Here is a 26,864-nt window from a genome sequence, read left to right as displayed (position 1 = left end):
ATAAATAAATAATAACACTTGAGCAGTGTCACAGTTCATATTCATAATCTATAATTATAATTGCAGATTATATAATTATAAAAATTGCACTATATGATTACAGTTTGGTTGAGCAATCTGATTTCTTGTAAAAATTGCCGTTACTCGTCAGTAGATGGCAGTGTGGTGCATGATTGCGAAAAACGAATCACCGATATTTGGATTCCAGCTTCTTTGAAAAATCGTAGAAGACCATTAGTTTTAATAATTGAACAGCTTTAAGTGCCTAGATCAGACTGCGGATAAAATTAGAAAGAAACACATTCTAAATTTATTCTAAAAACGGAGTTTATTTTTTATACTCTTTTGTTGTTAACACACTGTTTATTTTGAGGACAACAAAAGGTTCAGTTATATGAATTAATCATTAATACTAGTGACCTATCATATAAATGACGAAATTGCTTTTCATCTTTTTTTTTTTTTTCATTTTGGAATAAAATTTTGTAAATATATCTTACTGGTTACACTAATATATAATAATTTAAAATAATAAGCCACGTGCTATTTTAGACAGTTTCACTGTTCCCAATACTTGAACTGGTTAATGATGATTCTTAGAATTTTGTGAACCGAAAAATAATATGTTATTTTAAATAATTCTGATTAAGAATCAGATAAAAACATTACCTTTTCTAATTACAAAATGACTCAACCATTAAGAAAAAAAAAAAAAAAAAACAGATGTTGAATTGCAAAATATCTAACATCTTGAAACACAACCAAAGCCTTCGCATCAGTTTTATTGCTATCTCGTACACTTCTTAAACCTTAGATATGGTTCCAGTCTCCGACCCCAATAGACTGTAAGCTCGAATCGCACTGCCAGAATAGCTACTTGTGAATGCCTTTAAGTCATAGATGAGTTTCATCACCTGTTGTGTGAGCACCATCCTACTTAATGGAGGCCTGTAAAAGTTCAATGCTGGGTTCCAGAGTAGGGTTTCTGGATTACCTGAACCTTAGTTCACCTTCTATATTACTGGTTTACAACATTTTGTGGGAAAATATCCTCGGAAGACAAAATATGTTAAACATACTAGTTATTATTTAAAAAAAAAAAAGTTTGCAAGCACCTGTGAACCGAGTAATCTTACCAAGTTCTCCAGCGTTCTCCTCTAAGATCCCGGAATGTAGGATGAATCTTTTGGAACTTGCATGACTTACCAGTGAAACACAACGATAAAGACAAACAATCAAGTGTCACTGGCGCCTTAAATTTTGGTGGGAGGGAAAAAATAAAAAATAAATAAACGTGCGGTGTAGAGTTCCAGAAATATAGGACGGGTATCACGATCAACAAGTAAGAAAGAAATATTAGGAAAGCATGAATAACAGAATGATGGCAGTTCAGAAGAGCCCTGTGATTTGGCTAATGGATCATCTGTCTTATCTGTTTGGGGGGGGGGTGATGAGGAAGGGTAATTAATTACTGTTATCTAACTGATTTAGTTGACCGTACAGATAGCTTTAATGTTTACTTCCCCCCCCCCTTCCTCGGAGAACCTGCAGCCGAATTATGAGGCAAAAATAACATACGCATAAAAATTTTTTAAAAAATAAAAAAAAAAAGAAACAGTTGTATTTGCATAAAGCATAAATATGTACATATTTAACCTAACAATGACTGATATTTCTCTTTGACGGTTCACATAAGAATGATTAGGATAAATGGAAATTAGAACGTACAGGACCCTATGAAATTTCAGTTCTTTTGAATTAGGGGAAAAAAAAGTGGAGATATACAGTCAGCTTTCCTGTTAACAGGCTGTAGGTTCGAAACCGGCTGTGGCACAGATGTTGGTGAATGTACTTAGGTCTGATGCTGCACTACAACCCTGCTTTTTTTGAACCAGAAGAAGCACAATAAATAAATAATCAAAACAAATAAAATAATCATAAGTCATGGTAGCTGCATTATATAAACAACGAGGCATCGTATTCTTTCTGCTGTAACATGCATCTTGACTCAGTTTTTGATTATATCCATATTATTATAAACTGTCACTATTAAAATGTTCATTATTTAGTTTAAAAATCTTTCTAAAGGCTTAACTTCACTACAAGCTTTATTAGAATTTTTAGAAAGTGCCTACATGAGTTAGAGTGCTTTTCAATATATAGTGGATTTTGATATATATATATATATATTTGCGCTTGGATTTGCACAGTTTTATTATTATTATTATTATTATTACTACTACTACTACGTTACACCTCCAGGGAGTCCAAAGACTCATCGAGGGAGGGCACCTACTCTACAACTCTCCGTCTTCACTACTAAATCCACCAACTACAGCGAACCGCATCATTTACACCAACGCCATCTACTTTTGCTAGAATTTTGAATCGAAAAAGTGAAGAATTTATTGCGGAAGTTTGTGAGTAGTACTTTTTCCATATTTCTTTGTGCTTTGAGATCACGCTTGACCGTTACTAAGCCTAAAGTATCACAGCATGCATTTAATCATAATAAAGAGATCATTTGAAGTGATTTATTGGCATTGTGGGCATAAAAGACTCTAGCGTTGATTAATTTGATTATTAAATCTCGATTCAGAATTAAAGATGTTTAATCAGTTGAAGGTTGGAAAGAAAGACATTATAGCAAAGATATTTTGTTGATAGCAGTCAGCTTATGAGTGGAAGCACGCTGTATATTGTGGAATTTATCCATCTTAGTATTTTCTGTTTCTTTACTTGGATTAGTTTTTGACTTGCACCAGTGGTGTATAGATCATTGTCTATATTTATATGAAATTAAAAAGGAGAAAAGAATATGTTATTCAGTAACTCTTCCGGTTTATTTTATTATGTTATCAATACATTTTACAGTGGAAGCAATAAGATTGAAACTATATTTGGTCGCTTATATTTCAACTATATTGAAACTATATTTATATTTTGCCGCTCCTAAATTCACGAACATAAAAAAATAAAACACGGTGTTTTTATGGTTTTATGGTTGGGATACGATTTTGCTGGTGTTTTTTTTTTTTTTTTTTTTTTTTTTTTTTTTTTCGTTGCGTAGTAACAACGGCCTGAGTGGAAGAAGAAAAAACTGTTTTCTTTCTGTTTCATGATAACCATCTTCGATTGCGTAATTTTTTTTTCATTAGAAAACAAGAATACATGCATTGTAGCGCCATCTGCTTTTCTTTGCTGTTTCAAAAAATTGATAATTTTCGTAAAAATTCCTCTTTTTTTTTGCAGCAATATATTAGACATAAAGTGCAGCGAGAAAATCTGATCAAGCCAATTGGATTAAATACTTGAGATTTGACAAGGAGGCTTACAGATCTGAAATTCCCGCCAATTAAATAAATACGTGCTGTCCCGAATCAGAAGATGTCGTTGGGAATTTTGTATGCAAATTTGGTTAAGCTAAGAACTAAATCCTGTCGCTTTTCATTTACTACATAGAATTTTAATTTTACTATATTAATGTTTGAATGGTCATTTTAAAGCATTCTTAACCGAATACTTAGAATCGTAATTAACTCACTTCATTTTGATGAGAACTTATTTTAAGCATTCAAAAGGTATTGATTGCATCTTATGACACAGCATCTTCGCAATGTTGTCTGTTTGAGGGGAGGGGGAGGGATTGAGTCACTAGTAGTCGGAATCACGCGACAAACAGAACGATCATTAATCATATAGATTTAAATTGTTTCACATAAGTGACATTTCAAAACAACGAATTATCAAAGTGTAATTCATCAACTACGAATGACGGATTTCGGCGGATTTAGAATGGCGAAGACATTTTTTGCTATATGCTTTCCGAAAAGTGCTTCCAGAACGTACTCCGGATTCATCTAATGACTGTAGTTACGTTGCCTGCATCTTCGTCAACAGTTTCTCTTTATTCTTGTCCAAATTCATCGTATTCACAATATGGTTTGCACTTCAGTTTTTTTTTTTTTTTAATACGTCGCATTCCTTTTTTATGGTACCAGTTAATCTAACAGCAAGAGTGATGTCTTTGCTGAATAAGGAATTTTATGAATACTCAGGTATTGATAGTGTTATCTTCCGAACTTTTTATTCTCTCTTACGAACAGTTGAGTCGCTCTTTCAATATACGCATGAACAAGCAGTTCAAGAAAATAACAAACAGTAAGAGTCCTCGATCTTCTAAATCTCCTTTTATAGTTTTATTTCAGTTAATTAGGTAATCACGGCTGAGCTTCCATAGCTCAGTCGATTTCGCCCGATAGGTAGGAAAGATGTGGGTTTGAATCTTGTTCAAAGTGAGTTAGCTGGTGTCATACCGAGTTGGCAGAGTTTCCTTCTTCCAGAAGTTCGGGTTTTTTCATCCCACGTATTCTCCTGACAGGCAAACCTGTCAGGAGAATACACGCAATTTACATACAAAATATACTGTTAGCATGGGACTAACTATCCCTATGATGGTTAGGAAATCCAAGAATACTTGAATGGTTACGGACTCATAAGGGCCTACCAAAACATAATGAAGAATGAAGTAATCACGGGTAATTAAATTTCCTTTTATTTATTTTTTCAATGAAGAAAACTAAATCCTTTGCAAATCAGGAATTACCCTGGTTTTTCCCAGGCAGCGCACAGCGCATTTTATTCAAATTGCCCACCTGGTTGGTCAAATGATTAACGTACCCGATCTCTATAGAACTGTTCTGCAGGTTCGAATCCCACAGACTGTTGGTTGATTGATCTCTCACCGCGCACATGGATGTTTTGTGAATTACTTTTAGATGGGAGATGAATTTCATCGCTTAATGTAAGATAACCACTCTGCTTACTTGGCGGACTGAAGTAGCTTCATAAAGTTCCATGTGGGTTTCTTGAACAGGAGCCAACAGTTCACCAACAGAAACAATGCTGATATACTATACAGACTAACAGCCTTTCGTGAGCGAGATTCACAAAAAAAAAAAAAAAGAGATGTTTTGTCCCCTTTAACATTACTAATGAGTTCTCCACTTATCCGATAAATATTTTAAGTAATAAAAATATTCATACGATACCTTTACCAGTGTTAAATAAACAGTTTGGTCAAAATACTATGACCCCCGTTATTTCACAATCGCCAAGAGGACATTCGTTTCCCGGTGAAAGTCAGTTTACATGATACTAGAGGTTTCGAATGAACGGTATTGACTTACTCTTCATTCGAAATTGCCGATTGACATGGGCAAGGGACATCTCCGATAGAGTTCGTAAAAAAAAGGCATCATTATAGGGTAAAGGTCGAAGGGTGGTGGTAGTATCCAGGAAAGTGCCAATATTGTTGGCTGCTGGCGGAGTGCAACAGTTACGTGTTCCGACTAGACACAACAGCGGTCGTCAAGTCAATGGTGCGCACTCAGGACTCATCGATGTTCCTGATGAACGCAGATTGTCCTGCCATGTGCAAACTCATAGACGAAAAATGGAGCGGCTGACTATGGATTTAACGAGGCAACGAATGGCGATGTTTTCCCAAGTACAAAGTATAGGCCTTCAAAGTAGACACCCAGTCAAGGTATCCATCTGTGTTTACGCCTAATGATTGACGACTACGTTTTGCACCTGGGAGACATCATTGAAAAAAAAAAAAAATAGTTGCCTCTTCTTTCAGTTCCTTGTATCGAAATTGTATTGTGTGTGTGCATATATATATATATATATATATATATATATATATATATATATACAATGCAATTCGATACAAGTAACCCTATATAGGGTGTCAACTGATTTATAGAGAAAAATAATATTACAATGTAGCCGTTTATCCAATCTTTGTAGTTTAGACGTCGTCGAGTGGTCTGTTTAGGATTATGTCTTTAATGAACTGCATAGAACTGAAATAATTAAACTGGAAAGGCAATGATGTAGTTATGTTTTAGTCGCCCCACCATATTTGATTTTTTTTGAAGACCCTGATTTACCATAAACAATGAAGGTGTAGAATCAGGTTTGAGGAGCGTTCACAAGCGAATGGATGGAATCTGTTGCTGATGTTGAAGAGATTATTCTGTTGTACCCAAATCAGCTCGCAAATGCTTACTTTCAATATCTCGAACCAATAATGAAAGTTAGTTATTTTTCATTTTTATGGTGCAAAAACATCAAAGGTTATATATTCTGCCAGGACAGAGAGAGGTTACTGCAGTACTTACGGTAAACAGTTAGTAGGACAATCGCAAACATCCATGCCCTGGTGGGATTCGAACCCGCAGCCTCTTGGCAGGAGAGCGAATACGTTAGCCACTCAGCCCACCAGGCCAGCAATACTGGAAGTAAAAACCGTAAAATTCTCGAAAAAAAAAAAAAAAACTGATACATTTTTTTTTCATTGCGCACATAAATAAAAGAAATTTGTATATACGCAAAAAGCCAGATCGCGTGAAGCAAAAACTGAATTTGTTTCTGTTGCTTTATATTGTTAACCTTTTATAAATGCAATTGGTTCATATTTTTAGTACGAGTGGTATATTCTCCGCTCTTTTAAAGTTATAAAAATATAAAAAATGGACGATCCAGTTCCACTGACGACTGTAAAGAGGATATTACCTCCTGTGGATAATTATTCTTTGTTAATGTCATTAATAACTGTCTATGAACAGTAGCTGTACTTAGTTAAGGGCGTCTTTCGGTTGATAACTTTCTGACAAATTAAATACTGATTATGTATGCAAACAAAACTATTGTTTTAATTGGACGAAATACCAAAGATTTCAGTAATTTGTCATAGACGTTCCCGATGATAGGCTACTATCGTGATCGTGGGGGAAAGTACTGAAATCTTTTTTTAGTTTTGTGTCCCAACCAGTTAACACAGCAATAACTGACTGGAAAATTAATGTAGGATATATACCTTTTTTTTTTAGTTGAATTATGCTTTCATTATTACTACTAATTCAGCAATCTTTTATCATTTATTTTATTATTGTTTGAAATAGGCAATTGCACTTTTGTGCTTTCGTTTCTATAGGATATTGAGTTCCGTTATTTTCCTTTCAAAGCAGCTGTGGTTTGCTTTTGATTTAGTTTCCCTGTACTTATTATTGACTTTATCAGCAACTGTTTCCTTGAGTATTTTAAAAATCTTGGCGGAAGGACTGGCGATGTTTTCATTTTGTCCAAATTAAAAGTCACTGGTTGCACAGCTGACACTCTGCCTCAGGTTACCCACACGCCACTGAGTCATCCCCACGAGGTGTTGTGTTAATTGACTCTAAACCAAATTTGCCCTCGTAATTGCCCCTTGTCCGCAAATGCTGCTGTGTCGTCAAGGTATCCCGAAAATGTGCCTCTTTGTTGAGTTCACGAGACAAACGCAGGAGCGACAGCACTAGAGGAGGATACGGCAGACCCGAGCCACATAATCAGGCATAACGGCCCACAGCTAATTACACGGTTAGTTATTAGAGAAACGTCGTAGGGGGGAGGTCGTTAGCACGTGTGGACACACGTGACTCATCTCCCCTCATCTGTCGGAGGGAAGGTTGGGTAGCGAGTGGCCATTACCAAGCGACTAAGCTGTAGAAAAGGGGGATGGGTTGTTGAACAAGTATAAGGAATGAATGAACTTGAAAAAAAAAAAAATTTTTTTTTTTTCCGTTGAGAGAGTCGTAAGCCTCTTTAAGAGACACGCACAACTGGAATGCCCCATTAAATGAAAGTTCAAATTGGGACATCTGCCTACAGAAACATATTATGAACTCAGGGTCGACCTTCACAGTGAATACCGCGGTTGTTATTGATTTATTTATTTTATTTTATTTTTTTATCAGTCTATAAATAGGAGAATATAACTTCTTTGGGGGGAAAGTATAAATTCGGTTATTTGGTCCTCCAAGTTCTAGGATTCAACATAGGATAATGATGATGGTGAGCAGTGGCGGCCGGTACATAAGCACTGCGACACCGGAGTACCCCGAAGGAAAAAATGAAAGAATTGAATTTTGTTTGTGTTTATAAATAATCACAATGCTTACAACATTATATAAATGCAATACAACATGTTAAAGGTTACAGCTTATATTTCGTCATTGATTGAACAGTTAATAATTGGAATTGTTCGATTAACGCTTTAGATTACGAAACAAATGCACTGCGATCTAACGCCGATATTCGTTTGCGCTTGTGATTGCACGTTACGTCATTAGATACACTGCCGCTTGGGCAGCGTATCTAATGTATCATGCTTACGCACGTTATTTCTGTGAGATATGAAACGTTTATTATTGGTGCTGTTCGTGGTGAACTATTTTTTGTCAATCTTATCTTATTTTGTTAAAATAACACGTAATTATTTATTTATTATAGATACAAGGCTGAATTATGACGAGTGTCACTGTTGAAAATATGAAAAGAATTATATTTTTTCAATTATCGTTACACGAAACAAATGCACTGCGATCTAACGCCGATATTCGTTTGCCCTTGTCATTGCTATTGATACGAAACTTTTATTATTGGTGTTTGTTCGTGGTGAGGATGAAATATTTTTAATATCTAAATTTATTTATTAATAAATTCATTACTAATTAGGAAAAAAAAAGTTTTTTTTTTTTTGGTATATGCAGCATCCCCACATGCCACTGATACAATTCAAAGTTGAGTTTGCAAATTGTTGCAACGAGGTCTTAAGTGGCTCTCGTCAATTAAAAACGTGAATGTTTTTTATTATTATAACTTTATTTTTTATTTACTGATAACCAAGTCAATAAGAATGGATCTCTAAAAGATCGACATTTTTCCACAGCCATGGAAAAATGTCCGAAGCCAACAATACCTACGAAACTTGACAAAGCATCTCCTAAAGTTGGCCAGACTACATTATATCTTTTATTTAAAGAATTTTCTCTTCTAGTCTCGGTAGGATTTATGGAAAAACTTATTTTCTGTATAAAAAATTTGTATTGTGGGTGCCATGGTACTTGATGTGGTCGTTCAACAGATACACCTGTTTTATTTATCTTCTAATATTGTAAATCATTTACGTACAGTTCATTTTAATTAAATTAAACCTGATTTTATTTAAATTAGCTAATAATATTAATTGTATTTTAGTATATTTAGTGTCGGTAAAATAGTCAAGGATACTGTGTCGGTCAGTTATGAGAAATAGCGAAGAAGCTAGTCATGAGTTCCAGAATTAACTGGAACTCATGACTAGCTTCACTTCAGCTCAAAAGTGTTTTTTAAATAAATGATTAGACGAGTATCATCCACATTAAGCGATTATTTAAATAACCTTAACACGTTACGACTAAACCTTCATAGGAAAATAAATCTGAACTACACAATTGCAGTCTACTCACTTATCTTACAATTATTAAATTTAATTTAAAAAAAACTCTAAAAATTAAAAATAAGATTAAAATTCAAATTAACTTTTTTTTTTTTTTTCGTGCTAAACCCGCCTATGAAAGGTTGGTGATAATCTGTAGCACGTGAACATCAAGTAGGTTAAGTCAAAGGTTAGGTTAGCAGAAAATCTCTACGATTGTTTTTAAGTGACCCAAAATCGTTTTTATGCATATCTTCAACTCTCTTTTAGCTTGGCGATGTTATCATGCTGGACAAAATCGAACTCATAGTTTGATTCTTCCTTCCCCCATCTTTACTAAACTCTGTTAAAAGCATTAAAACGGAATCGAGGAAGATGCATTTTGTCTGAATGGTTATAATCTCAAAAAATGAACACTAAATATCGGCGATATTAAATTCGAGAACTCCGCTATATTTGACATTTTCTTTTTTTTTTTTTTTTTTTTTTTTTTTTGCTTCCATGCATTATCACTTGAAAAACTTTTTCCAAACTGCAAGAAGTATTAATCTAAATGCTTATGTATTGACACAGTTTCGAAATGTTGGATTATCGTGAATAGTTTTTTTTTTCATACCCCGAGGTTAACGCAAGTTTTTTTTATCTTCGATTTATTTATTCCGGCAGGTTTCGCAAGTTTTTGAACGACAATCGAGCATCCAAAATGACACATCTTTGCCCTGAACAATCGAAAACGCAAGGCAAAACTTGATATTCCGGTAACGCGAAGGTATCATTCAAACTATCAGACATGTTTATGACCTTGGCTACAGTAACTAAAATAGCGGATTGATTTTTCTTCAAAGCAAGGATTTTTTTTTTTTTTCTTCTTTGATGTTCTTCAACACATAACACTTAAACAAATACGTTACGATAACTGCGCCATCTAGATAACTGTTTTATATATATATATATATATATATATATATATATATATATATATATATATATATATATATATATATATATATATATATGAAAAAAATATATATATGATCGATCTACGATGAAGACATTAAGCATTATCTCTTGCAATTTTCTTCATAGACACTTGCTATGATTATTTAATGCATTTCACTCTTAGTGTCCAAAAATATTCGAACCAACATATGATATCCCGAAAGTAATGTCTGCGTTCAATTGGGTGTGATCATGGGAAAGGTTGTGACCTGAATAACATCGAAAGAGTGATAGTGGTGGTGGGGGGGGGGGGGGGGAAAGAATGACGGGTTGATAAGATTATCTAGGAAACCACTGTTTCTGCTACAATGGAACACTACCAAGAAGGCAGTGGTAAACAGAAAGACCAAGTCAATATTAGGTATATGGCCAAAAACAGCTATTAATGCAAAAAGGTAGAAGAAATAATGATTTGATCATCATGACCAACAGACGCGCCACAATTGGTCACATCAAGCAATACATCTGAACTCACGGTGCGTCGTGTTTTTTTTTTTTTTGGTCCTTGTTAGGTTTCTTGATACTCAGCTGCCCAAGGAATAAATGACGTAACCTGCACATCGTTGCCGACTAAGCATACCCACCCAATTATTTACTCTCCATGAGATGGACACTTTCATCACGCCATATCACAGGACAAGTGTCTTCTGGAAACCTGATAATGACTTTAATGAAACTCTTTTTCTCTTCCCCTTCCTCCCGTCAGTGGACCTCAGTAGGTCTTGGGTTTGAGTTTCACTGCAGATATGAATGTTTATTGTTCGTTAAATAATTAAAAAACATTTATTATTGTATCTTTATGCGTTGTTATATTACTGAAATCATGCTGGCACGAATTCAGCTCTAGATCATACTGTCCATTGCCAAACTGCCTGAAATCTGTAGGAGAAAAGAAACACAAAGAAAGTCTGTTCCAAATAAAAGATTTCAGATAAACTTTTAAAGAACGCATATTTTCCCCCCGGTTTATAGCATGCAATAAAATAACAGAAACTATTTGAAGTGCTACGATTCGTTGACATGTCTAGACATTCTGCAACTTGCATCTTTTATTTTCGTTTTCTTTACAGCGATTCATAGAGTTCTCCGAATATAGTTGCTATTTTCAATAAATATAGGAACGTTGAACTAGTAGGAAGACATGAAAATTTGATCTGACAATTTTGAAAGCGCTACTCCCAGGAAAATTCATTCTCCTTCGCTTTTGGTTGTAGACGTCATGTAAGGTATTGTATATAACAATGTGGATGCACTCTATAACATGGAATACAAACCTAAACCTGGTCAGATACTTTATTAAAACATCAACTAAGTGTCTGAAATATATAAATTCGGCTTCCACATACAGTATTGCGTGTCTTAATGGTATAAACTCAAACGAGAAAGTGGAGGTAACAGATGCAGTAAATTGAAGGATTGTGATATTGATCCTCCGGATCGATACTACGCAATCTTGAGGTTTGGCTTTGTTTTCTTCATTGTATGAAGGCAAAATGATAAGAAACAGAGTAAAAAAGGGTAGATATTGAACCTTACTTTCATGGTCATCGTAGCACAGAAATAAGAGTCTTCCTGATTCTAAAAAAGTTGAACTGTCCCAAATAATGGAAAATATCGGACTGTGTGCCTCGTCGCCTCTCTTCTTTATATACTTAAATGACCTTCGCTCACTGATCTGAAATCCTGTTCACGGTTTTGCTGACGGGAGTACATCTCATTCTTCCTCCCCATTCATTCAGTGCTACAAGAACCTTCAGTGCCATTCTCCTTTTATCCACCGGGATGAAAGCAACCGATGCCACTGCCAACTTTAATGTAGTCATACACATTAAAGGTGAATTCGTTACGCAGAGAAAACCGTTTCTTTTTGAGTAGAGAGAGAAAGAAAAAGAACATTTTCGTACATGATCAGAAATATCTTCTTCTTCTAGCCCCTCTGTACTTGAGGATTTCATAGTTCTTGTAGAATAGTCGCAAGAACTATGCTACAATTACCCCTCGGTCGAAAAGTCAGTGTCACTGAAAAGTGAGGTGGCAAGTCTCAGGAGATGACAGTCGTTTCATCCATAACAACAACCAAATCAAATCTTCTTGGATTAGCATTCACCTCTAGACTTTTTCCTTAGAAAAATGCTGCATCCATAGCCATCTCCACTTCCAAATATTTTGGCATCTTTCCTGTTCTAGACATCGATTTTTCTCTTCTATACCTCTGACTTTACACAAATCCTAGAGGTGACACACGCGCGCGCGCACACACACACACACACACACACACACACACAAAAAAAGTTTTCCTAAAAATCCTCGATTTTGTCCAGAAAAGGACAGTTCTCAATGCGCCCTCTATTACTCACACGAATTGCTTTTACCTAATGTCTTTTTTTTTTCACACACTTTGACAGGTGTTATTCCACGGACACAGCATTTATCATTCCTCCACTTTCCTCCAAATCTATAAAAACAATCGAAAGCTGATCAAAATCCATACATGATTCAAGCTTCAAAACTATCAAATTATTTCTTCTTCTTCTTCTTCTCTCCTTTCTAATTTCTGTACTTTGGAATTAAACCTCCCTCTTCCAGTTTTGTCCAAAAAAGAAGTATTCATTTTCTTTACTTCTCTCTTTTTTTTTAAATCCAGATATACGATTTAAAACGTATTGATGAACAGTTTGTCTGTTCATCAATCCAATACATCTGTTCAACTTTTATCAATTAAATAAAAAAAGTATCCTAGGAATGTGTGAAATATCACTGAGTCGCTGTTTACACAAAATTGTGTCTTCTTCATGTGAAAACCGATGACGATTTTGTCATATTAACAGCGGAGGGATGGGCACATTGTCGGTGGTCCATCACACACGCTGTTGTCATTAATATTTAATTACAAAGCAGTGGTGGCAAATTATTGCATCTTGGGGATTCTCAGTCAAGGTGATTAAGTCATGAGTCAATTGATTAAAAGAAAATCTACCTTTCCTGGGATTTTTCGCTCAGAGGGTTAATCTTAAACATTATAATTTCAGTACATTTATTCGCCTTTCATTTTATTTCAACTTAACTGTGTGTGTGTGTGTGTGTGTGTGTGTGTGTGTGTGTGCGTGCGTGCGTGCGCGCGCGCGCGAGAGAGAGAGAGAGAGAGAGAGAGAGAGCATTTATTAACTGTGCAATTTGTACAATAACCTTACAAACACAATTGTACAAATTGCACAGTTAGTGCACACCACACTGCGTGTTAAAATAATCTTCATATGCAATATTATCTAAATCTGCCTGTTAATTTGTACAAAATTCGTCGACAAAACGTGTTGCTTCTTATGGTATGTAACTAATAAAAACAGTTATATTTTATACGGCATAAAACCGCATTGTTCTGATGTCCTGTAAAGCGTAGTTAGGATGGATATTTTATATTTCAAAATCCACCTTAAAGCAAAATATGAAATAATTTATTTTTCTCCCATATTTCGATCTATCATAATTAGTTTTTTTGCAAGCCATTTTCAGGACATTTTCATCACAATTAATACTTTTTTTTTTATTGTGTTCTTTAAAATTATGAAACAACTGTTTCTTAACATTTTTTCTTGTAAAGAAATGTAAATATTTTCGTACTCTTTTTACTGAAGATGACATACTTTTTGCATCGCTATGACGTTTTGTTAAGAGATCGTTCCACTATATTTCTTTTCAAAATTTTAAACTATGGGATTTCTCCCTTATCATAAATACACAGAAAAACAAAGCTGTTGATAATTACCAGCTGTGTACCATATTGATGAAGCCAGGGATTTCGAGGTGTTGGTCGATGGTGAGTTTGAAGTCCAGAGGACATATTGCAAAAGTGACTAAAACAACGCATGGGATTACCTGGTTATTGAAGAATACCCTTCAATGGTGGGGGGGTATTATTGAGACATAAGTTGCTTAGGGAGTTTATAGGATTAATGCGGGGGAAATATTTCAGTACATGAACAATATGAAAACTAGAGATAAGTCATCCATGGAAATTAAGTAAGACCGGTTATCATGACGACTAGATTTTTTGCTAGGAGAATAGTGAATGGGTGGAATGGATTCTGTTGTGTGCGCTTTGTCGGTGAATGAGTTCAAAGCAATATGACAGGTATTGTACAAGTATTGATGGTTAATGTTGATAAAATAGATCTCCCGCAATGAGCCCACGGGCTCCATGGAGGTGCCCATATAATAATAATAATAATAATAATAATAATAATAATAATAATAATAATAATAATAATAATAATAATTTTGTAAGCCAACATTCAACTTGTGTAGTATGATGTTCCATGATACAAAATAATTCCAGTAAATGGAAAATAACTTTAGCGCTGTTTACAATGCTGTTTAAAGTAAATAAAGAATTTTTTTATTTTATTTATTTTTTATGTTTTGTATTTTCGGTACTCAAAAGTGTACATGTATGTTTTCAGAATTTTAGAAGATATTTAAAATCGTAAAATATGGGTCACTAAGATTAACTATTTAAAATAGTAATCGCATCCATTTCTTACTATCGAACAAAATCTTTTCTATATAGAACTTTTATTTTGTGAATTGTTCTATGAAGTAGGAGCCGTCAGGTAAAAGCATCCATTAAACAGAAATATTGTTGTCGTAAAAAATAGTAGGTTAAATAAAAGAAAAATATTAATATTTCTTAAAATCTTTTCCCTTTTTTTTATATATACATCTGGTCAATGTAAAAAATTGAAATACTATAGTGCTATGAGTGCTAAAGTTTATTTCGGAATAAATAAATATATATATATATATATATATATATATATATATATATATATATATATATATATATATATATATATATATATATATATATATATATATATATGACCGTGTATTTTGTTTTCCTTGATAATAAAAACATTCGCGTATTTGACTCTAGATTTAAAATTTTTAATTCTACACACGTCAGTGATCATTATACAGATTTTGTTGATGATTGAATAAACAACAATAATATTCTTGTTAGAATCTACAAATGCTGTTTTTACTTTAAATGCAATCAGAAGCTTTCTTCGGCATAAAATATTTAAATGTTTCTCTGTGTGGCTGGTTTTATTGTAACCGATAATCAATAGATGATATCTCAACAACAGAACGCGCACGAGCTACCGCTGAATAAGCCAATGAACTGAATAAACAAACGTTAAGTCTATCCACCTTTCGTATGATTCAGCTACCGTCCAATTTCAGTTACTGCGTATATGAGGCGAATATAATATTCCAAGTAATCGAATACGATAGAATGGAGTAGATGGCGCTTCATACCATCAGCTGCTGAATGAACGTATGGGTTTGTTTCTGTTCATTTCATGACGAATCGAAAAACATCATTTCAAAGAAAATTCTAAAATGTAATAAGAGTCGTGATGTTGTTAGAACGTGGAGAGTATTATACTGTAAGCACACACAGAGAGAAACGCAAGCAACTACTAAATTTAGAATTACTACATGCGATATCATTAAATGAAAACTTTCGAAGATACAGACGTTTGTTGCCTCGTGATGGCGCGCAGGTAACGGTTGTAAGCCTAAATGCACGATTCATGAGAACATGAATTGTCTGGCAGTGAGCGCGTTGTAGTTACTTTGTTATTCGAACTTCACAAAGTAAATTTTGAGAGGAGGTGGGGCTCTGTTCATGACGCCCTCTTTTTTCAGTGGCTTCAAATTAAGAGATCATAATTTAGCATTTGGGAGAGGAGGGGAAGATGTGGAGTGTGTGACATGTTGTGATAAGGATAGGGTACATTATTATTATTATTATTATTATTATTATTATTATTATTATTATTATTATTATTATTATTATTATATGACAAATACTTCCCTGAGTCAAGTCTCATCAAGTTCGTTGAACATTTCTTTAGGAAAAAATATTTCAGACTAGAATTGTATTCATTGAACACATTTTAAAAATCTGAATTGTTTATTGTTTAAACAAAATTGCTGGTTGGGCAGCGAAAAAAATTGAAACAAATTAATCTGCAAATGCTTGCATTTTAGGTACGCTTTATAAATGCGTTATCACCTAGTGTATTCGTTTTTTCACGAGCCTCCTCTACAAATTTTAGAAAAAATTACAAATTACAGCAAATCAGTGGATATACCACTGCATATCCCAGTAGCTTCCAGCTTACACCGCTGATCAAACAACATTGCACTTTTGTCTTGATGCTGTTGGTTCTTTCCAGTACAACAGTATTATCATCGACGGTGACAAACAGTTTGATAAACATGACCACTACTTCAGGTATTTCTTATTTTTCTAACTGATCCTAAAAGAGGGCCATAAACTTGCATGATAGTTTAGATATATTGCACAATTACAACGCCAAGAGCTAAAACTGGGTCTACAGAAACCAAATCTCTGCCTACACCGTATGTCGGAACCATTAACAATCCTTGATATATCTCTCAAGCAACAGGCATAAGACCAGACTGAAGGAAATAAAGTACCTAGGAATGAATTGACATAAGAAGGGTAGAGGTGTGTCATACACACTCCTCAGAGGAGAGGTCAGTCATCTGTGGTATTTCTTGAAACATTTTTAGACTGGTTTGCCTGTTCTGCAGGATGAAAACATTTTCCGAGAGGGGAAACCCTGCCATCTCCGTAGAAGAGATGGTAGATGAGTTTCATTGTCTGATGGAATTCCTTCACTTTGCTTATGGGAACCTTTAAGTTGCCGACAACTATCTTTGGACTGTGCAATCTCTTGATGACGTAAACAGAACCTAAAGTATATTATATGAAGAGATCTGTGGAGTTTTTTTTACAGGGAACTGGAAATTCTAATCTTTATGCAAAGCATGTTGGCTTTTTATTTTTTTAAACTCAGAAATGCGTGGAGCTGCTTGCTTCCTTTTTTTCATTGGATAATTGTAATATTTTGGTGTTACTGGATAGTGTAAAATTAATATCGTTTACTTTCAGAAAACGTTAGTAATCTGGAAAATAATTCTGTGTTAATGCACGCAATTCAACTTCTAATGATTTTTATTTTTTATTCTTTATTTTTTTCTTCAAGAGAATTAATAAGCTGTCTGTCATCCAATCGCTGAATTAAATCTCAAATAAACTATTCCCTCCATCCTCATACACATAATTACAGACCTAAGTAAATCGCGTGAAATTTAGTTGTGGCAACACCTTAATTTTTCATGTTTCTGAACGAACTGCATTACTGAGATTCCCATAATTAATTTCCATTGGGAAGTAAATGATTTCACCATGATCAACGAAGCAAGAGTGCGTACTCTTTAAAGAGAAACCCTACCTTTTTTTCGTTATGAGAATGGTTCGCAAAGTCCCATGAATCAAATGAAAAGAAATTAATGGTGTTAGAATTATAAAAAGAATGCTGTAGATTGTGTTTAGGAATAACTGGGGATGGAAATTCTTTTAGCGTGGTCACGCAAAGTTAAAACGGAACCGGTAAATGAGTTTGTTGAAGAAAAGATGAATCTTTTTAAGATTGCTAATAGGAAAACAATTTTACGAGTATTTTTAAGCATGAAAATTACGATGTTCGAAGAAAAAAAATGCAGTAAACTAAGAAACTATAGCAACTTGTTTATTTTCTGAGATATTTTTGCAGCAGAGTACAGAAAATTAGTTTTATTTATTTCCTAAATTTTTACAAAAAAAAAAAAAAAACACCTTGCTTGTAATAGGCGAGAATGATTTTCGTCTGCTTTTGTGTTCATTACGTCATGAAGCTATCTACTACTTATGCAGCTGATTGTCGCTCCGCCTATCGTTATTTTGAATTAAATTAAGATTTTATTTTTTAAAGAACTTAAATGTGAATTCACCTCCCAGTTCTTCCAGTTTGGGCTGTCTGATTTTTTTACTTGGATTTTTCACCAATCAGTTATGGATTATAGAAGTGTGAAATTGCACCCAAATTGCGATAGTTTTAAATATTGATTTCTTTTTCACATTAACTTTCCTCAGAATGGCAAAGAACCATGAGCAATTTTTCAAGATGATCTATTTTTAAGATTTTAGATAAAAGCAGTAAATTTTAAATCTCTTTCTTCACATATTTGAATATTTTCTCCCCTGTCCAAATGCAACCAACACGTTAATTACATCTAAAACAATCGTAATATTAATGTCAATTTATATATAAAAAAAAAAAAATCAGCTAACGCCATTTTATTCCCGTATACGGGAGTAGGCGAGGCCATTTAGCCCTATCTAACTTTTGGAGACTGAGTGGGCAGTTCAATCTCCACTGGTACCAATCAGAGATAGATGGCCCAAGGGCTATCACTAATTAAGCGGTACATAGTGAAGAGAGACGGCTCAAATGTGCCGCCATCTCGTGTTCCATAACCCTAACACAATATATTTAATGTCTGAAAATAATGTGGGTTCTACGGTCGATTTTCTTGAGTTTACGGGACGAAAAACCCACTTGCCCGGTTGAAAAAAGGCTTAGAAAAATTTCCTCTAGTCGCCGACAAGACTCGAAACCAAGTCTTCCTTCGTGCGGCCAAGCGCCGTGGTGTGCAAACGCCACATCCACTGAGCTACACAGGCTCTGTTTATATTGGTTTATATTGGTCAATTTATATTGGTGACATAAATGAATTTTGGTAATGAAGAGCAAAAGTGTTCATGTAGAAGTGTAAATTACTGTGAACTATTACTTACGTGCAATATACAGCAATATAGATATTTCGATTACATTTTTAGTAATGAATTTGGTTTCGCCCAGAAGTTACAGAAAAATTTCAGTTTTTTCGTAAACAAAGGAACTAGGAATATTTACTAGAAACAGGAATTTTAGAAATAAGGGGAAGGTCGTGGATAACTGTTAGTCAACATATTTCTGTTTGGATAAGAGCTCATCTCGCTCTGTGTTTACTATTCATTTCATGAAGTTAATTAACAGTTTATTATAAACCGTTAATCATGGGGTCTTTGAAACTAGCGTTAGCAGGTATATGAATTTGACTTGTAAAATAACTGTACTATATTTATTTAAGAACAAATTATTATTATTATTTTCAATTAGTAAAGTAGTTCCTGGGAGTGAACACTAGATGTCACTAGTATCGTTTCTATATACGTAAATGGAGTATGTTCATTGTTTAAGTGCTTTTGTGTGGCTACGTATTATACATTTATAACCAGATATATATCATTCCAGTGTGTAAAATGAAAACAGTTATATTACGAATTACATTTCGTTTATGTGAAACTACTGAACAGAAAATTTTGCAAACATTCCTTAAAGAAATATTTTATTTATTTGTTGATGAGAAATTTGCGATTGTATTATCTACACGCACACACACACACAAACTAGAAATTGTCTCTCAATGTAAACTTCAGATATGGAATATTTTTGCTTATGGATATGTGCTTATCTAGATGGTTAATACCACAATGCCATTATATTCTAGAAAACACATTTCTGTTGATCGCCCATTCTAAGAAACGGGGAGAATTAAATCGATGAAGTAGATAGACAAAATACTGTATGTTCTCTGAAAAGCGCAATGCTGCATTTTATCAATATTAAAAAACAGAAAAACTACATCTGGATGCTTGTAATCTCAAAGTTTACGCCGGTTTAAGCTATTAACGATTTATTAACATAAACCGTTAATTGGAATCTTTCAAGGTTGACAGTTGGCAGGTATGTGAATTTGATTTGTAAAATAGCTGTAGTATATTTATTTAAGAAAAATAATTTACTTATTTTTTTTATTATTATTAAAGTAGTTCCCGAAAACGAACACTAGATGTCGCATGTATCGTTTCAGATGGCGTATTTGTAATAGGAAAATAAATAACTGAAATAAAGAAACCGATGTAAAATTATTTACATTAAGTGGATATTAAATCCCACATTATTTCAAAGCCGAATAAGAAACTCAAAGATAGAAATCAAAGAGTTTCATGCCGAATAGAGCAAACTATAAAAGTTTCGGCGATTCCTAGCGTAAGCTAAACACATGGTTCAATACTAGGGAAATTCGTGGATAAAGCAAAGGAGGATAAAGTTCTGATCACTATCCTTAGTATTTCCCATAATGTAAAACACATCTCCTAGGAGATGTATGATGTTATACATTATAGGGGAAGGTACCCAGACCGGTTTCGACCTTTATTGAGGTCTCATCAGTGAGTATGTAGACTTAGATAATACTAAGGATAGTGATCAGAACTTTATCCACCTTTGCTACGAATTTCCCTAGTATTGAACCATGTGTTTAGCTTACGCTAGGATTCGCCGAAACTTTTATAGTTTGCTATATTCGGCTTGAAACTCTTTGATTTCTATCTTTGAGTTTCTTATTCGGCTTTGAAATAATGTTGGATTTAATATCCCCTTAATGGAAATAAATAGTTTAACTGTCTTTAAAATAAACAAATAAGAATTATTCAAAATGGCATGATTTAATATTAACGTCCACTAAATTGATAAAAAAAAAAAAAAATTTGCTGCCTTACAGTGGTTGACACATTTTCTAGTAATTTTGGTGTTAATTTCGAGTTGAAATGCATAGTATTTTAGGTAAATATATTCGTCTGTCATCTGAAACCCTTCCTAAAAAACAGTACATTCTGCGATCTTAAATAACTTTACTGGCGTATAAATTACAAAAGCAGTTAGCTGTCTTTCTTACCTAATCTTTTTATTACATTCAATGGACGGTTGTATTATTATTTATTTGTTTCTTATTGGTTTTAAGGATTTTAATTTTTTTTTCCGTTTTAATATTAGTCCATGTAATATTAAAACCAGCAAAAACACGTCTTTTAACTTTTGATTTCTCGTAGGGAATACCGATTCGTCAATTTACTTAGAAATGATGAATTCATTTTGATTGGCAATAGTTCCAGATAAGAGTCCATTAGCTCGCGAAGAATCTGCCAATTAGCTTGAAATGTCATTAGAAATCTCGGGCATTTATGTTTAGGTGCACGTACATTATAGCAGCAAGATTTTGTACGATTAATTGGATTGGTGAGTGTATTCGGAATAATGATTATTTCTGAAATAGAACATTATGAAATTATGTACTGAAATTTTTTAAATGGGTCATTCTATAAGAATTCACTATCAATTCTTACAGTGAATCCAATCTTCCTATCCATAAATCAAAGGTTATTAAACCAATTTTGAAATTTTTTTAACGAATAGCGTGCTATTTTTATATTCTTTGCTATTCTTTCCCATTAAGAAATAGAAAATGATCCGAGACAATAAAAAAAGTGTTTTGTAATTTAATAACTGAATTCTTATAGTGAATCTAATCATGATCTGAACATATAGTGGGCGTTTTTCAAGTGTGTCTCGCAAAATACCTAATACCAGTTGATAATGGCCCGTCCAGGACGTGAAAAACATTTCTAAGAGCTTTCAATTGAAGGTGAGTTAGTTGGTTTCATACGGAAATGAAAGGGTTTATCTTACCATGATAGTGCCCTTGATAAAGGACAGAAAGAAATGTCGAGAATCTAACATTCAACTGTAAGTTGCTAAAGAGCTGTTTATTGGATCCTAAGCCTTCACACTGCAGTGGTTATTTTCGTTCTGATTGAACCGGTCCTACATTCAAGATGGAGGATGAAGAATATTTTTTCCCCTTATCATACCGTTTTATTGATAGAAAAATTGGAAATGTTTACCCTGTTAAAATGTATCGTTTCATATAGTTAATTTTAATAGCAAAAATAAGCAAAATTAAAGTATTTCTGTGTAATGATTGTAGATAGACAATCATAAATATCATTCATTTATTTACATCCAGCCAGAGCGAAGTTATTACTTCTGTTATTTGGAAAGTGACTTATGATATTTTACCAATAAAAGGAATCTGATTAAAACTAAAATTGAAGCTGCTAATAAAAAAAAAAAAATTAAGAAAGAAAAAAAAAAAAGAAACTCTATCAAGGATCTTAAATACCACCCCGAGCTGTGTTATAATATGCATACAGGCGAAATAAAATGAATGTTTGTGCCTAAAGTTTGTTTTAATCTTAAATACCCCCTCCCCAAGAACCTCCCCCCTTACAGTTTGGTCTGTTTTGGGATAATCTAAGTGTTATCTGACGGAAAGAAGAGCCAAAATAAAACGATATCATAATTAAAAGGGAAACAACCATAATGTAATGCAAACCCTACTAACTAGAAGATGATTTCGTGACAGTTAAATTTAAATCTCCGTTTCCTCGTGTTAAACAAACCTTGAATGTCTTATTTTCACAAGAGGGGAAAAGCTTTGTAAACATTATCTCCAAGAGCGGAAATCAAGATAAACCGGCAAGCGAATCCTTTGTGGTTCTAGTAATTAACTGCAGAGAAGAGAGTGGCTGGTGATGAGCACTTAATTTCAATAGAACGAAATTTGAGAGCCGTACAAAGCGACAACAGGCTTTTGATTCATATTGATGTGCCTTAGGCCGAAGAATTAATCTTCGCTGTTGTAATGTCATTTGCATTTCCGTCACATTACACTAATCCTGGACGCGTTTGATTGAAATACCAAACGCAGCCAATGAGATTATATTGACGTGTATCAGTCAAGAGGAGTCTTTGCCTATGAATGGAATAGTGCTGCTAAAATATTTGACTTTCGAAGAGTGTGTCGTTGTTCATTGTATAGAAATCGTTCCATGTGACAACATTGCCAAGCGTTGTTTTTCCTTTAGTCGGATGCAATGCAAATATTTTCAAGTTATTGAACGGTTTTGAACTTAAGTTTTTTTTTTATCTTTTTTTTATCTTTATATATATTTATCTTTATTTATATATTTATTTATCTGTATAAACTTTCTAAATGCTGCATCATTTCATCTATATGCACAAGTTTCACATTTTCTTGAATACAAACTTATTTATACAGCAGACTTTATACAAAACTTTAGTTTCAACATGTGTAGTTTAACGAAACTTTTACAGTATTTTTTATTATCAAGAACAGTAACAAACATTCAATTTCTCTGTTTTTTTGTTTTTGTTTTTTTTTATGACAATCCAACTGGAAAGGTTGTAAACCAACAGCATATTTAATACCGTGGATAGGGTAAAGGTTAAATACTTTAGGAACTACTCTAAATTTATCAACTACCTAAAGATGTTCACAAGTAACCACTAGGGATTCGAACCGAGTTCTGAAGGGTGGAAAATGGAGACGTCATTTACTCGGCTAATCATGCTGGCAAATATTATCAGTGTTTTTAATAAAACAAGGTCTATTACTTACCCAACAAGAGTTAAATTGTAAAAAGAAAAGGGGGGTGTTAAATATGATCCTTTTATTTTATCCTTTCTCCAAAACTGAAAAGAAAAAAATATATAATAGTTGCCGGGCATCTTATCTTTTCAGACGAGTTGCATTTGTGTGAGTGTGCGCGCGCGTTGCCTCTGAAAAAGCAATCTCAAATCAGCTTATATCTAGCAGTGGATGGAAAGAGCTGAGTCTCTTTCCATCTACTGCTCGATATAAGCCTTCCTCATAAATTTCCACTTGTCTCTGTGGTTTACCAACGTCTACCATCTTATGTCAAACCTTTGTAGATCATTCCTCCATTTTGTTCTTTGGCGACTTCCCGCGTCTCTTAGTATCCCCAGAGTGCTTAATTTTTGTCTTTCATTTTTTCATCTGATGACATGCCAGCACATTCAAATTTACATGTCTTGCAGTGTTTCACAATGCCCTCTACTTCAGTCACTCCTCTCTAATTTTATTATTTCTATCTGTGAAAAAAAATCTTCTCTTTAAGACTCTTTGGACCGTTCGCAATTAACCTTCCTGTTTTTTTTTTTTTTTTCAAGTCGTTGTCTCGCTTGAATAGAAAGCACAACCAAAATGCTTTGTCTCCTAGTGCAGTTCTGCTAATTATTTCATTATCTTGTTTTTCCTTCAAGCCAATTGATTGTTCGAGGTAAATAGGGTCATCCACACATTCAATTTTCTCCTAAATCTTTTTTCTTGCTTTCTCTGACAGAATCAGTTAGCATCTTCTGAGGCTTGTCTTTATTTTTTGCTATCAGAATAACGTCATCTGCAATAATAATTTCTCGAAAACAATAACATATGCTACTGTGATGTGTTCCGTGTACTATGTTTGCGCGATACCCGCATGAACTTTTTATCTATAACAGCCATAGAATTGTAGTAGTCAGTAGTACCCTACAATAAATAACAAACAGCATTACGTCAAAAATGAAGAACCACCTCACATGTAGGAGGAGGAGGAGGGGGAAGTGATTATGATAACAGTATCCTTGCAATCATATAATAGTAGCCATTCCAAACAACTCCTCAAATATATTCAGTTGCATTATACTCATTATAACCCGACTGCATCAAATAATACATCGTAAAGGTGACATCCACATGTTCTGATACCGACACATGGATGGCACGATTATCTGTAGTTTCTCGGTGATACCAAAGAACAATACCGCCATTAACAAGACATCATAGACTCCTCTAATAGATATGCCTGCGTTGCAAATTTGTATGAAATCAAGTGGAACATTTCCGGAATTCACCAACTGTTCAAGAAAGTATTGTTAAACTTAGCATGAGATTCATTGAGGTTACTCGTTCCACCCGACTCGTCGAAAAAATAATCTATAGGAACGATTCTTCATTTTATATACAATATTAATTTGATTATATCATTGTAATACGTTGTATCAGTTTATACATATCCTGCATCATATACCGGGTTACGCTATAGAGTGAGATATGTAAAACTATTTGAACCCGCTCTACAGAGAACTGTTTACTCGTATAATTTATATATAATTGTTCTTGCTCTCTCTCTCTCTCTTTTCTCTCTCCCCGTTTGTGTGTGTGTGTGTGTGTGTGTGTGTGTGTGTGTGTGTGTGTGTGTGTGTGTGTGTGTGTGTGTGTGTGTGTGTGTGTGTGTGTGTGTGTGTGTGTGTGTGTGTGTGTGTTATTGTACAGGTATTGTCAATTGTTGATTAATATTTTTAAAATGAACCTACCACAATGAGTCTACGGACTTAATGGAGATGCCTGTATATAATAATAATAAGTAAGATAATAAGCCAGCAAGATTTTTTTACTTCTGGTATGCACGCACGCACGCACGCACGCACACACACACACACACACACACACACACACACACACACACACACACACACACACACACACACACACACAAAGCCAGCAAGATTTTTATCAGATTTTTACTTCTGGCACACACACATCAGGGGTCGACAAAGTATGAAAACCACTGACCACGCAAAAAATATTCTCGCCCAAGATTCTCACATTTTTTAATAATATGTCCCAGTAAAGTCCATCAAGAGATGGGCTTCTTAAGAAACACAAGTGTTTCTTAAGATTTTGAAGATTTTGTTCAAAAAGTTTTTTTTTTAAATTATTATTAAATAAAGAAATATTTTATTTTTGTCCAGTGTGCTGTTACTCGTCAGGTGCGAGTGGGCGAGCCCTGGCAAGTGTCAAGTCCTGTATTGTTTAGCATTTCATAATATCTAGATTAGCTAACTGAGAGAAAAATTAGCTTTATTTAATTCATTCCCAACTATGTTCATTTATCATTTCTTTCATTTGATAGCAGAATTGTTAATTAAGAAACACACACACACACACACACACACACACACACACACACACACACACACACACACACACACACACACACACACACACACACACACACACACAGGCATGCACAGCAAGAGCAAAAAACAAGATAAAGTAATAATAATAATTATTATTATTATGAAACGTCTGCGTCAAAACTTAATTCTGTCTTTCGCTGATGTGTTGTGGTACTGCCTTAGCTATTTCCCCTCGCATTTAAACCGGAAATGACGCATTTAACTGCGGAAATTGATGCTTTTTTTTTTACATCTGTGAATACAGTGGTCCATAATTTTCACGTACAGTTAATCTGAAGCATCTGAGGAGGTCTGCTGTAGAAATATGTTTAATTGTAAGTTAATATATATTTATTCCAGTCATTTCTGTTTTAGTTTGTTTGTGGCTTTAGCGTTAATTGCATCCATTAGATATATTTGGAGAGGATATAACAGGGCTAGTATAAATATTATTAATGTTTTCATGTAATTTAACAAATCCCAGGAAAGGATGGTATATGGATGTTGACGCTATAACATGACGTAGCAAACAGGAAAAAATGCTATCACATGTTATGGCTCTATATACATTCCTAGGCATGTATATATAGCCATGACATCCCTAGAGTTCTTAGCAGCATAAGGGACCCCAGAACATATCACTCTAAAATGAAAGTTCTGACCCTTAAAACTACATTCATATTAATTAATGGAACAACTATAGATTATATTAGAAATAATTTAAAAAACAAAATTGAACTTAATAAAAATTAAAATAAAAGATTTTTTTTGTCACGAGTAAGCATAAGCTTTGATGAATTCCTTAGTTGTTGTTTTTTTTTTTTTACATTGCTTAGTTGACAAGATTACACTTCCTCGAATTTGTCTCCCTAGTC

The 26,864-nt window shown here is 34.0% G+C and overlaps 1 protein-coding gene across 2 annotated transcripts in view; it reads left to right on the top strand.

Annotated features, from left to right (window-relative positions):
• Positions 1–26,864, top strand: part of LOC150101810 (SLIT-ROBO Rho GTPase-activating protein 1-like) — a 312,204-nt gene that overhangs the window by 59,839 nt on the left and 225,501 nt on the right. Inside the window, exon 1 of one of the 2 annotated variants that reach the window (XM_090400021.1) lies at positions 19,901–20,010. The exons of the other annotated variant lie outside the window; for it this stretch is intronic. The gene's annotated coding sequence lies outside the window, so the exon portion shown is untranslated. Of the gene's footprint in view, positions 1–19,900; positions 20,011–26,864 lie in introns of those variants that run through there. 2 annotated transcript variants of the gene reach the window in all.

Source organism: Typopeltis vanoorti, chromosome 11 (assembly GCF_054136105.1).
Source record: "Typopeltis vanoorti isolate ZY-2024b chromosome 11, IOZ_Tvanoo_1.0, whole genome shotgun sequence".
In the NCBI taxonomy this organism is placed as follows: Eukaryota; Metazoa; Arthropoda; class Arachnida; order Uropygi; family Thelyphonidae; genus Typopeltis; species Typopeltis vanoorti.
This window is presented reverse-complemented; position numbering and strand designations above follow the sequence as displayed.